General features: G+C 35.4%; 2 pseudogenes across 1 annotated transcript; one reads left to right on the top strand and one right to left on the bottom strand.

The window, feature by feature from the left end:
- Positions 1–1,276: 1,276 nt before the first annotated feature.
- LOC143617280 (cleavage and polyadenylation specificity factor subunit 3-II-like) lies at positions 1,277–3,590 on the bottom strand (annotated as a pseudogene). Its single transcript, XR_013150801.1, has 9 exons — positions 3,583–3,590; positions 3,396–3,510; positions 3,252–3,325; positions 3,034–3,170; positions 2,885–2,948; positions 2,704–2,769; positions 2,382–2,622; positions 2,072–2,307; positions 1,277–2,002 (listed from the first exon to the last, which is right to left on the bottom strand). The product of XR_013150801.1 is annotated as a cleavage and polyadenylation specificity factor subunit 3-II-like (transcript).
- Positions 3,591–9,517: 5,927 nt separating this feature from the next.
- Positions 9,518–11,920, top strand: LOC143617282 (expansin-A10-like; annotated as a pseudogene).
- Positions 11,921–12,821: the final 901 nt, after the last annotated feature.

Raw genomic sequence — 12,821 nt, 5'->3', positions numbered from 1 at the left:
ACAGTCAGCTTCGGTCGCGAACCACTTAGCGATACTTGTTGTATAGATTAGCTACCTATCGATATATAATTTGACATAACACTATCTGGTAATGCAAAACACTTAAACGCTGTAACGTGGTTACACACTTAAACGCTGTAACGTGGTTACACACTCAAACGCTGTAACGTGGTTACACACTCAAACGTCGTAACGGGGTTACGCAACATTTAAACGTCGTAACGAGGTTACGCAAAACGCTAAACGATTTATCTTATTTTACTTGTGAGCTCACCAACCTTGTGTTGACACTTTTAGTATGTTATTCTCAGGTAGCCGAGGCGGGCGCGCGGTTTAGGAGCATGCATTAATGAAAACACTTTTATTCTGCAAACTTAATTTTAATAGTTACATTTGGTTTTAAGTCGTCCTGCGTGACGCAACTTTTGAATTAAGGTTTTACGCTTCCGCACTTACTTTCATTTAAACGTTTTTCTTTGGGTTGGTTATAACTAATGATTCCGATCCTGCCAGTTCACACCCTCTGACGGTAAAACTCCGTTAGTGGATTTTGAGGGTGTGACAATACCTTCTGGAAGGTTTGCTGACGAGCACAATCAAGGTTGTCCTTATCCTGATTTGGATAAGGACGAGGTTGATTATGTGCACGTGTGATATGCGCCTATCCTGAGGATGCGCGAAGTCTTCTCTTTATTCTCACGCGCAGATGTTTCATGCGCAGATGTGATATGCACAAGCATATGTAATATGCGTCACGCGCGGATGCGCCACGCGCAGATGTGATATGCGTGAGCATGTATGATGCGTGAGCATGTGATATGCGCCATGCGCGGATGCGCCACGCGCAGATGTGATATGCGTGAGCATATATGGTGCGTGAGCATGTGATACGCGTGAGCATATGTGATGCGTGAGCATATGTGATGCATGAGCATATGTGATATGCGTGAGCATATGTGATATGCGCCAAGCGCATAGGTTTTGGCTTTGTGCCTTCTTAATATCTTGATTTCAAGCCTCTTGTCTATATCTTGTGGGTTGACCCACCTCGCTCGATGTTGAGGCGGGTACATACCTCTTCAATTATTTTAAATTATCTTTAACCTTTTGTAAGAGTGATAACTTCACTCCTTAACTTTCATAGTTTGTCACATACGATCCTTGGTTAATGGCAACGTCTCAAAATGGTATCTTGCAATTTATCAATTATCATTCTACACTTTTAATACTCCACATTTAACGAGGTTGATTTATAACTAGTATTTCGGTAACAGAATCAACACTTAGACTCCATGTTCTTCGTGAGAGATATAACTCTCCAAGCAAGATTCTTGTCCACATTCAACCAATTGCAGCACAAAAACACACACTCGGAACTCGCTCTAGACCCATTACCATCAATTCTATAACAACAGTTATCATCCTTACAAACCGCAAGCCGAAAAGAGTTCACCTGAATAACTCCCATATTATCCTGTACCTCAAATTCAGACACTTCATTTGAAACTTTTGCATATAGAATGCGAATCAATGAGTTGTCATCAGTAACAAGATCCTTCAAACTTAACGGAAAACAATGCGCAAACTCAACTTCGGTTCGTTCGGCTCCAACCATGGTTAAAACCTCATCCTGGTGTAATATCTTGACTTTTTGACCTTTCTCCATTATCAATAACCCTTGTGTTACTCTTTCATCACAAACCTGTACCGGGGCCGTTTCTGTAACTTCATCTTTTATGAACTTAAAGTTGGGTGTCAACGAGCTATTAATAAACGTGGCTGAGGCATCGGCTTTAACAAAATGGGTTGTCGGGAAAGATACGGTTTCATTATTTGCTGGATAATAACACTGTAATCCCAGTTCCGATTCGATTCTTCCTTTAAGATAATCCATATTTTTTATTTCACCGTGCACGAGTATTACATTTTTTGGAGACAAAAAATTCACAAGATCCATTATTCCCTTTTCATCGGTATGTGGACTAAAAGACAATCGATGAATCTGAAAATAAAAAAATAACAAGTGAAAACCGAATGACGAATTCAAATAATTATATTATATTTTCTTTACCTTGCAGCGGACATCAATTTGTGTATCTTTGTCCACATCAACTTTCGTGGTTTTATCAGACAACTTATGCCCCACAGTTCCAGCAACACAGTATCCCGGAAGCGTGATAAGATTAGATTCACATGTGGCCCAGTGCTTGAAAACTTCAAGTGGAAAACCGCCACTAAGCATTCCGGGTGTAGCAAAAAGAACACATGGTCCGGGCGCATGTATTAATGAGCGCTCAAAGCGCTGAACTACATTAACCAAACCCACTATATTACCCCATCTAATGACAATATGCAGTTAAAAAAAATAGTTATATATGTACCATTTTTGAAATTGAAAGCATTCCTAGTAGCATATGCATCTTTCACCTTCTGGCTAGTCCAACTAATGAGCACTTTGTAATACAAATTAGCCTGAATTGTCAAACCTGAAGGAAACAAAGCAAATCACTTTATTAATAATAAGTTATCGTTCTTCTTTACTTGCATGGAAGCTGAAGAAAAGTAGATAGGAACCTTAAGATTCATTCTCTCCCAGTAATCATCCAATAATATACAGAGTTCCTATTTGACAATTCATAAGCTCGTTACAGAAAAAAGTGGTTAAATTTTTAAAAAACCAGATTTAAAAAGATCAAATTAAACTTGAGCCCTTCCAAGAGCAAATGTAGGAATCAACACTTTTCCTCCATTGGCAACACAATTATGAACCTGCAAGTGTTCTTTAATAAGTAAACTTAAAAACAAGTATAATTCTATAGATATATGCAGCTTAAAATAGCATAACTATTTAAAAAATAAAAAAAGTAGAATGAAGCTTACATACAGCCTTAAGAAATTCCCTTTCCCGAGCATATTTTGAATCACGGATAGTTTTCCCATATGTTGACCTGCAAGCACTAAGACATTACTTGATATGCTATGAAACTAACACATACATACATACATAAATGAACATGTATAAATGAGTCTTACTCGGTAATAACAAGGTCTAAGCACAGGCGGTCAATTTGAGCAGCTCCAAGATGCCTATCAGGTGTCATGTTATAATCTCCGGTATAAACCATAGCAGCATCTCCCACACTTGCATAAAACATTGCAGCTCCAAGAACCTTAAACATAGTCCATAGTAGAGTTTTATAATAACAGATAATAAAACAGAAGTAAACGTGTAAAAGGTTAAGCAAACATACATGTCCAGCATAGTAAGCACGGATGTGAAGGTCTTTATCAACTTGCACAGTTTGCTTGATATCCACCGCAGTAACTAAATACATGGACATGGTTTAATCTTTTTTTTTTTACATAAAAATGAAAAACAAAAAAGAAGTGAGTACCTTTTTTCAAACAATTAAGAATGTTGTCATTAGTAAACTGTTGTTCCTCTCCCCTTCCAACCATGACTTTGCGATAATCATTGAGCATAAGCGGCGCCAAGGCTTTGGTAGGATACTGTAAAAGAAAGAAGCAAGGCAACATATACATACAGCTTTGGTTGAATTGAATGATAGTTAAAGTTAATACCGTCATGTAAATTGAATGATAGTTAATTGTTGTGATGACCCGATTCCAAAATGGTAAATGCTGCCGGGTGGGTCGGAGGGACTTTCTTCAATTTTGGGCTGCTGGGCCATCCTTTGGGCTTGGCTCATTTATACCCCTATACACAAACAGCCAGTTTGATTTGACATATTGACACGTTCAATATAAAGTTGTTAAAATGAGTCGTGTTATATGTATAGGGACTTACAATATTTCGAACTAGAGTAATGATTCTAGATATATGTATAGGTTAATTTCATTTGTACATAACCACATAACGGATTAAACACAAACAAACTGATACTAAAACAAAAGATATAATAAGATCGATGAGCAACAAATTAACATCATCAAATCGCATAATAATAAAGAGTAATTAGAAGAAGAAGAAGGTTACCGATAACCGTTTTTCCAGGAGTGTTGGGTTATTAAAGGAGATGGGCTACTTTGGTTCATTTCAAATTTGGGCTGGACTCACTTGGGCTACCTTACTTTCCAGTCTTCTTTATGTTCAAAGAATCAGCAGCATCAGGCTGTAAAAAAATTCATATATAATTAGAATTACATGAAAAGTAGAATTTTAAGGTTCATTTTGTGGAATTTTATTTTTGTATCTCAAGTGTTTCAAACAAATAAATAAAAATGTAATTGAGCTTTTAATCTCTTGAGCTATTTGTCTCGTAAGAAGATCACTTTTACCAAAATTAAAAGAGATGAAAATAAAATCAATAATCGGCAAATTTGTTTAGCGAGGGCATGAGGCAATCACACATAATGCATTGTATAATAAAATTTGCTAAAGCAAAAACAACAATACATTTTCACATTAAATTCCAAGTGGGCCACAAGACTTTTCATTTTTGTAGCAAGAGCTTTTCACTTTTTAGGCTAATAAGGTAACTAACAATAATAATACAACTCTAGATGATATATGTTTAGTGGTGGCTTTTCAATTTCAGGCTACAAAAGGTAACACGTTTGCTTATAACTTTCTTTCTAAGCCTGTTGATGTTGTTTAGTGAGGGAAGTTAGGGCGTTTCCGCTAATCTTTACTTGGATCCACAGTCAGGCGTGTTTAGTATCGTTTACGTTCGCTATGGTATAGACACCATTGGTAAAACATTAACGTTAAACCCAAAAAAATATATTCCTTAAATTAGCATATAAAGAATAAATTATTTAAAACGACGTTTGTTTGGTCAGCAAAATCCGGACGATGGTAAAACCCGAGCGTTGTCGGTCCCGGCATTGAGGCGGTAACTTGACACGAATTTGGTCGGGTTCGGCTACGTTCGTTACGGTACCTGAGTTAAAGAAATGGGAAAATATAAAAATTGAGTGGACCAACAGGTGGTGGTGGGTAAACTCAGGCATTGTTAAAACCAAGCGTTGTCGGTACCCGGACGTTGAGGCGGTAAGTCTATGCGATTTCGGTAAGTTTTTGTCACGTTCGTTACAATATCGGAATTAAGACAAGCAAAAAGAACAAAATTTCCATTCGGTCGGCTTCCATTATGTTCGTTACGGTACCGAAACGAAAAAAAACAAAATGCTATGGACAAGTAAGGAGTCGCAAAGTGTCCCATTCACGACTTAACGACACCAAATTTCTCATTTATATATATCAGATAATTCTTTTATAAACATTTTGTGTACCCTAAACCTTCGTATAATATAAATTGAAAGTGGAGGATTCATGTATGAAATAATTTAAGAAAAGAACTTAAGAAATGATACTAAACTACAATAATCAAGGGCTGAAAATAAGAGGTAACATTTTGGTAAATAGAGAGTGGTTTCCAAACTAAAAAAGACATCAACCATGTTTTGTAACAACAAAGAATAATAATAATAATAACAAAAAAAGAATTAGAATCAGCAACGAAACAATAACAAAAGAAAACACATAATAATAACAACAAAATACAAATCAATAAATACTTAGACCATGTGAAGTGGTGGAATCTTGATCATTGGTTGGAACTTTGGTTTACCAAAGTCAACAACACCTTGGCGCCTTTCACAAAACGCTCAAGCCATATTTTCCCTCCAAAAACCTCTAAAGCCCCCCCCCCCCCCAATTGTGCCCCGGGGCAGTGTTCCGGACGCTATGGGGCTTTTCCTCCTCTCAAAAACGTCCACTACACTTGGTCTTATAACGTCTCATAATCGGAAATCAACAATTACAAACAATAAAAATAGCAGCATACACTTATAATAACAAACCTGATAATAACATTAAATTAGTGCTTACTGTTTTCATGTTAAAACGTTTTTATATTATAACCTAAAACTAGGTTTAAGTAACGATCTAAGCCATCATAAACATGTATCTTAAAGATATTATCTTCAAGAAAAGAAAAGCTAAACCCAAAAGTGTAGTGATGATATGATAAGGATTTTTATATCCTTAAGCAAAGCAAAGCAAAGCAAAGGCATAAAATAAAGTGGTCGGTTAAGTTAAGGCTGTAAAGTATTTTCTTTTAATTTAATTTTAAGTGTGATTACATTTCATAGGCTGTAAAGTGGCCTCAAACCCCTACGAATCGCATCATAATTGTCCCCCATGCTTTTCACTTTTAATAATAACTAGTATTTCGACCCCCGTGTTGCGGGAGGTTGCGAAACCATAGTTGAAGCCTTAGATCTTGGTGGTCGAGTCAATCGAATCTTCTCGATTTTTATCATGGCTTTTGAAAAAAGATAAATGAAGTTTCGAGAAATTGTTGTTAGTGTTCGAATGCACCAAGACTTCTAGTCGTCTACCATGATTTTGCTTTGCTGCAAAGCAAGCTTTTCCTAAATTGCCAAAATCGCAACAACCGGTATATATATATATCATTATACATTTTCAAAACAAAGGAGTAAACTGAATCCATCACATGTCAAATATGATGTAAAACATACACGCTTATAAACATTTTTTTTGTCAACAAATGAAGATCAAAATGTGTATGGCACCTCCATGTATGTCATCACATCCTTTTATAACCATTAAAGTAACTTAAATTAATGCTCAGGCCTGGGGCTTCTTACAACTTCCAAAGTTTTAGTGTTCAACTATAGATGTTGCAAAGATACAAACAAAATATAATTTAAGAAATGGAAAACAAAGAGCATAAAACAATAATAAAGGGAAAGTACATAAAACTGTTCCATTTAGCTTCAAGTTTCTGCAGTGATTAGATAGCGTTTGTCTACTCGGTTTAGGAGCATTTGATGTGCTCAAATCGGTTTCAAACAATCATCATAGCATAAAGAAATATAAATTCAATTTTTTTAAAATCATCCAAACCATATGAGCTTCAATGTTAACCATTATAAACATGAGACACACTTAAAGAATATGAGTCTAACCCGAAGTCTCACGAAACATGGGTACACAACACCTTAACTTCCTCAACTCAATTAAACAAAATCCGACATACCGAACCTAATTAAACACGCCAAACTTATATGATTCTTTTAAGTGCAGTCATAACAGTAGTTCTCATTCTCATTATTTCGGAAACGCAAGGCAACTAATTCGTAATTGATGGTGTCGTTTTTAATCGTAATCAATTACCAAAAATAATTAAAGAAAAATAAAAAATGACACACTGGCTGCAACATAAGTTGCCGCGCCAAAGTGCGAATCATCATCACGGCCATAAACGAATCTGATGACGCAATTAAAAGTAAACCCTTAGAATGTACAAAATAAAGCATATAAAATTGTTAACCCGAGACGGCTCAGGTCAGACGTTGCTACCTCAAAAACCGAACCATCATCATAGCCATAAACCGATCTCAATAGGTGGAATTAATAGGCTCAGGTCCGCATTATTGCGCACAACTAATGAGCACCGAAAACTACACACAAACCCGATGATGATAGTAATCTGCATATGAATAATATATTCAAGCAATATTTAAGTAATTGATCACTGATAGTATCCACATACCTTGACACATATCAAAGCCGTTGAATTAAGTTTCGAAGTATTAACCTTGTGCCAAATAAAGAGAACCAAACTCCCAACACACATACCAGTAGCAAAATATCCATCAACGGCACAATTGCCAACATATTTAGGGCCTTTTAGTATATCTTTGTTGTTGTTGTTGTATGATGAGCAACCGAATGGCATTTGTAGAGGTGCCACTCAGATTTATAAATGGGGGCTCGGAATGGCTGCAAAATCATGGTTGCATAGTTCATCACCATACCGTTAATATATAATATATACATTTACTTTCTTTATCCAAAAAGTTTCGGATCAAAATATTAACATAAAAACGAAGTTAACTATGTTTAAATAATCATTGTAACGTTTTCAAAATCCTTGTGCTTGTGCGTGTGCGGGTGTGGGTGTGTGATGAACTATAATCGTGTTGAAAACAAAGAAAATGGTGACAGCCAGCAATACGTTGATCACTTGGTTGGTTGCATGTTTTACTTGGAAAAGGTTGGTATATATTAATCACACTTTTCCAATCAATTATCATTTTCTACAATGTTTTATATTTAATTTTATTTTTGAAAATCTTAAATCTCTTGAGGGTTGGGATTTATAGGTTCTAACAATCTTACATTGTTGAACTCCAAAATCCAAATTACTAAAATTTACCAAATCTATCTCCCACTCTGTATATGTGACCATAAGTGGTCACGGATTTGTACAATTATCTCTTCGTCATGTACATGTCATACCTTAAATTTTTAGAGTTGTATAAATAATAAGAGTTGATGGTCTCTTAGTCTAACGGTAACGGCATCTGGTGTTTATCTCCACCTAATTGTTGCATGTTCAAGCCCCCCACACAATGGGCAAGATATAGATTTGTGTTCGTTATTCATTATTATATGTATAATAATAGGTATTATTTAGTTGCAACGAGTAACGACTAGTCTTGAGGGGGTGTCGGGGGGGGGGGGGGGAGGTTACATATGTAAAAATAATTTAATTTTCATTAAATTAGTGTTTTCAAGATTTAACACACAAAATAGTGATGCAATAGTTGGTAAGTCCCTCTCCACAAGCAAGGTTGTGTGTTCGAGACTTTGTATCTTTACTTTCTTTTTGCTCGCATCTCCGACCTTGTTCCAATGTCATTTACGCATCCAATATCACCCAAATGAAGTTAATTCACATAGCCCAAACAACAAACCTAAGAGATAAGCTTGTCATATGTTGATAGGCACAATGAAACCCCTAACGAGTCATAGGTCGATCGGAAGTGTAAAGTTTAAACTTTATGTGTACATATGAGAAAATAATAAAAATACCAGAAATATAAAGGTTTAAACTTTATTAAATTGTTTTGTAAAGTGTTTTAAAAACAAAGCTCACTGGCTTCACATCAGGGCCGGCTCTGAGGAAACAAAAAAAAAATTGGGCCGTAGGCGAAATTTTTTTTTTTTGGACCTTAAGTAAAAGAGATATTTGTTGGGTTTAAACAATTTAAATTTTATATGAGTTTTACTAATGAGACTTGAACCCATAACCTTTTGGTTATGAGTAATACTCTTTGCCACTAGACCAAAATATTGGTTATATAATTAGGTTTAAACATTAAATATACATATTGTATTCATAAAAATACAATATAATTATAAAAAAATTTCCAGGCCTAGCGGGTGTCGGGCATGTGGCCGTCGACCACCTTGCCTCACCCAAGGCCGGCCCTGCTTCACATGTCCCATTCTAGTATGTATTTTAGAGATTTATGAATTATAACTATAAAAGGAAAAAGCATGGCATCTATATGGAAGATGACATTCTAGCATTAACTGATTAACCAAAAAAAAGAACCCAAAAGGCTTAGATAAAAGAATAGAAACCTACAACATCAGCACATGTGATGCAACCCTTTATCTCATTATAAATAGTCTAATACATACCATTTACACATCTTCATACTCGCTTCTCTACATCATAGTTTAACTTCACAAATATTGACTTTTTACATTAAAATATCCAATACAAATTCTTCAGTTTTGCAACAAAAATGAGGTTTCTTGATCTTTGCTTACTAGTAGCCATAACCACTGGCTCTCTAACAATCGGTGCTAATGCCAAAGGTGGTGGTGGTTCATGGTTGAATGCCCATGCCACATTCTATGGAGGTCAAGACGCTTCCGGTACAATGGGTAAGCTTCTTCATGCGTAAATTTTCATAATTTTGACTCAGTTTACTTCTAAATTATATATAGTCAATTCAAGTTAATTATATTGAATTTCAAATCGGCTGGCTTAAGAAAAACATTAACCCTAACCTAGAGTCTGGATGTCACGCTTAAAATCATGTAACCCAAAGATGACTGGCCTAACATATTTATCTGAAAGAGTGGTGGGCATGTTGCAATCAAGTAGTGACGTGTTACGCATATCGGCTAGAAATTAGACGTGTTTAATCAAACGTGTTAAATGACTAAACATTAGATGTTTATTAAACGAATTAAAATCTTGCTATTTTCGTGCCACGTTTCAAGTTGTGTCAGAAATTAACACCCCTTATGCTTTTAAATATACTTTAACAACATAGTGGTACCTAAATTGTAGCATTAAGAACTTAATATTGTAATAATAAAAATTGCTTAATTATATTCAATGCATTATTATTAATTAAAAACTAGACCAAGCCCAGTCTATGTGTTTCAACTTCCAACTGATAATAACTGGCCTATTTTGCACAGGAGGAGCATGTGGATATGGAAATCTATATAGTCAAGGCTATGGTACAAACACAGCTGCATTGAGTACTGCTCTATTCAACAATGGACTTACATGTGGAGCTTGTTTGAACTCATGTGCTTTAATGATGCCAAGTGGTGTCTTCCAGGATCCATAATTGTGACAGCTACAAACTTCTGCCCGCCAAATAACGCGCTCCCGAATAATGCGGGCGGGTGGTGTAATCCTCCATTGAAACATTTTGATCTTGCACAACCAATATTCAAGCATATTGCTCAAGAAAAAGCCGGAATTATACCTGTGAAATACAGAAGGTAACGCGATTATTAAGCAGTTTTAAGTTTTAGCACATGTTACATGTAAACAACTCATTTCAGTCAGGTTTTATTTCTAACAAGTAAAACGATTAGAGTAAAAAAAATGTTATACGAGTAAGATGGATCAAATGTATTTAAAGTTAACCTAGAGTATAACTTGAAATGCATAAAACTTCGTAAATCATGTTATCTAAAAAAATAGATTAAGAGTTAATTACATAAATGGTCCATGTGGTTTGACAAATGTAACATGTTTGGTGTTAGTGACTTTCAATTGCAACATCTTTAAGGTCTAACACTATTTTTTGTTGAAAATTCTGTTAAATCATAAACAATGACAATCTCAACCTCTAACTAATTACATAAATAGTTATGTTTTTTGTAACATCTTTGGATATAGCTTAAGGACATTTTATGTAATTATACAAATAGTGCTAGACTTCAAATATGTTACAAAAGTAAAGTAAAACAAGAGTATTTATGTAATTAGCTAAAAGGATAAGGTTAACATTAATTAAAAATCTAATAGAATTCTTAACCAAAATTAGTGCAAGACCCAAACTTGTTACAAATTAAAAACCACAGATACTAAACATGTTACTTTACCAAACCGATACCATTTATACAACTGACTAATAATAATAATAATATGTTTTAGTAATTAATATAGACACATGTATTAAGTTAATGTTCCTTGATTGACTTTTGCAGAGTTGCATGCAGAAAGATTGGAAGAATAAGATTCACGATCAATGGCCACTCATACTTTAACCTTGTGCTCGTGACCAACGTAGGTGGGGCCGGTAATGTTATTTCTGTCTCAGTCAAGGGGTCTAAAAGCATGACGTGGCAATCAATGTCACGTAATTGGGGTCAAAACTGGCAGAGTAACACATACCTAAACGGTGAATCTCTATCGTTTAAGGTTACAACAAGCGATGGTAGAACCGTTGTTTCTAATAACGTTGCACCTCCTAACTGGTGTTTTGGTCAAACCTACATGGGAAGGCAGTTTTAATTTATCTGACTCAATATCCTAACTCAAGATTTCCAACAGGTTTTTGTTGTTGTAAGTTGTAACTCTACTAGTCTCTGTAATATAGTGATCAAGATCTAATTAGATGGGCTCTTTTTGAACAGTCCAGATTGAATGTCTAAACTAAGAATTTAAAGATTGTTAGGAAGCCAACAAGGGTTGGCTGATGTATTTCTTATTCAACTTGTGGTTGTGTGAATGATGAAACAAACTCAATTTTGCTCAATTTATGGTTTTGAGCATAACATTTGAGGTGTAAGTTCTCTTATTTAAAGTTCATATTTATAAAGAACAAATTTTCAGCTCATTGATTTTATGTGTGCATGATGAACAAGAATTTCTGTCTATGTCAAAATAGATTAATAGAATAGATATTAGATATGAATTGATCTATGTAACTATAGAGGGATGTTATCACTTCAAGCCCGAAAATAACTAAAATTAAATCAACTAAATTTCTCAATGAAAAACACAACAGATAGGTTCATCTTCTAAATTGCTAAACATATACAAATATATAATGCAAAGGTAAAATAACTCAACCCAAACCATGCCAAGCTAGGGGCTTGGGTTCGTTTACAAACCGAGCCAATTCAAGCGAGCCTTTTTCAAGCAAGCTTAGAGCCGCAAGCTTTTTGAACAGCCGTATCCCTGCACCTTGACTGTCACCTGATTCAAAGCAACTGATGAAAGAAACTTCCTATACATATTTTAATTATCAATATAATGATAAAAACTGGATTTCAAATTACACTAATAAAACCCTAACTCAACATAAAATAATCATAACATAACAAAAACTGCATAAATCAATTCAACCTAATCAATTTACAAAATCAAAATATTAATATTATATTAGAACTCTAAACTTTGGTTATAATAATTGGTAAGCCCGCGGTGCCGTCATCGCCCGATTAAAATCGAATATATGGCTCCGGTAGCGGGGAGTCTTCATCGCGGTGACCGGAAGAGCTTACGGAGGCGAACGTGGAAGGTTATAACGGGGCCTCCTGCAACCATGATGGATGGGTGGCTGTACCCGCCGTCGCCAACACGCGCCGCCGCCGTCGCCCCTTTCCAGTACCGCTCAGATAAGATCAAGTAGTGTTAAACCCTAGCGTTAGGGTTTGGTCTCTATTTATAGAGCCTAGCTTATTGTGTTGGATGGATACCATATTACATTCGGGTATA

This window comes from Bidens hawaiensis, unplaced genomic scaffold (genome assembly GCF_021521415.1).
Source record: "Bidens hawaiensis isolate Kalapana, Puna unplaced genomic scaffold, B.hawaiensis_p1.1 tig00053583_1, whole genome shotgun sequence".
In the NCBI taxonomy this organism is placed as follows: Eukaryota; Viridiplantae; Streptophyta; class Magnoliopsida; order Asterales; family Asteraceae; genus Bidens; species Bidens hawaiensis.
The sequence above is the reverse complement of the archived record's forward strand: the minus strand, read 5'-3'. Positions and strand labels throughout refer to the sequence as shown.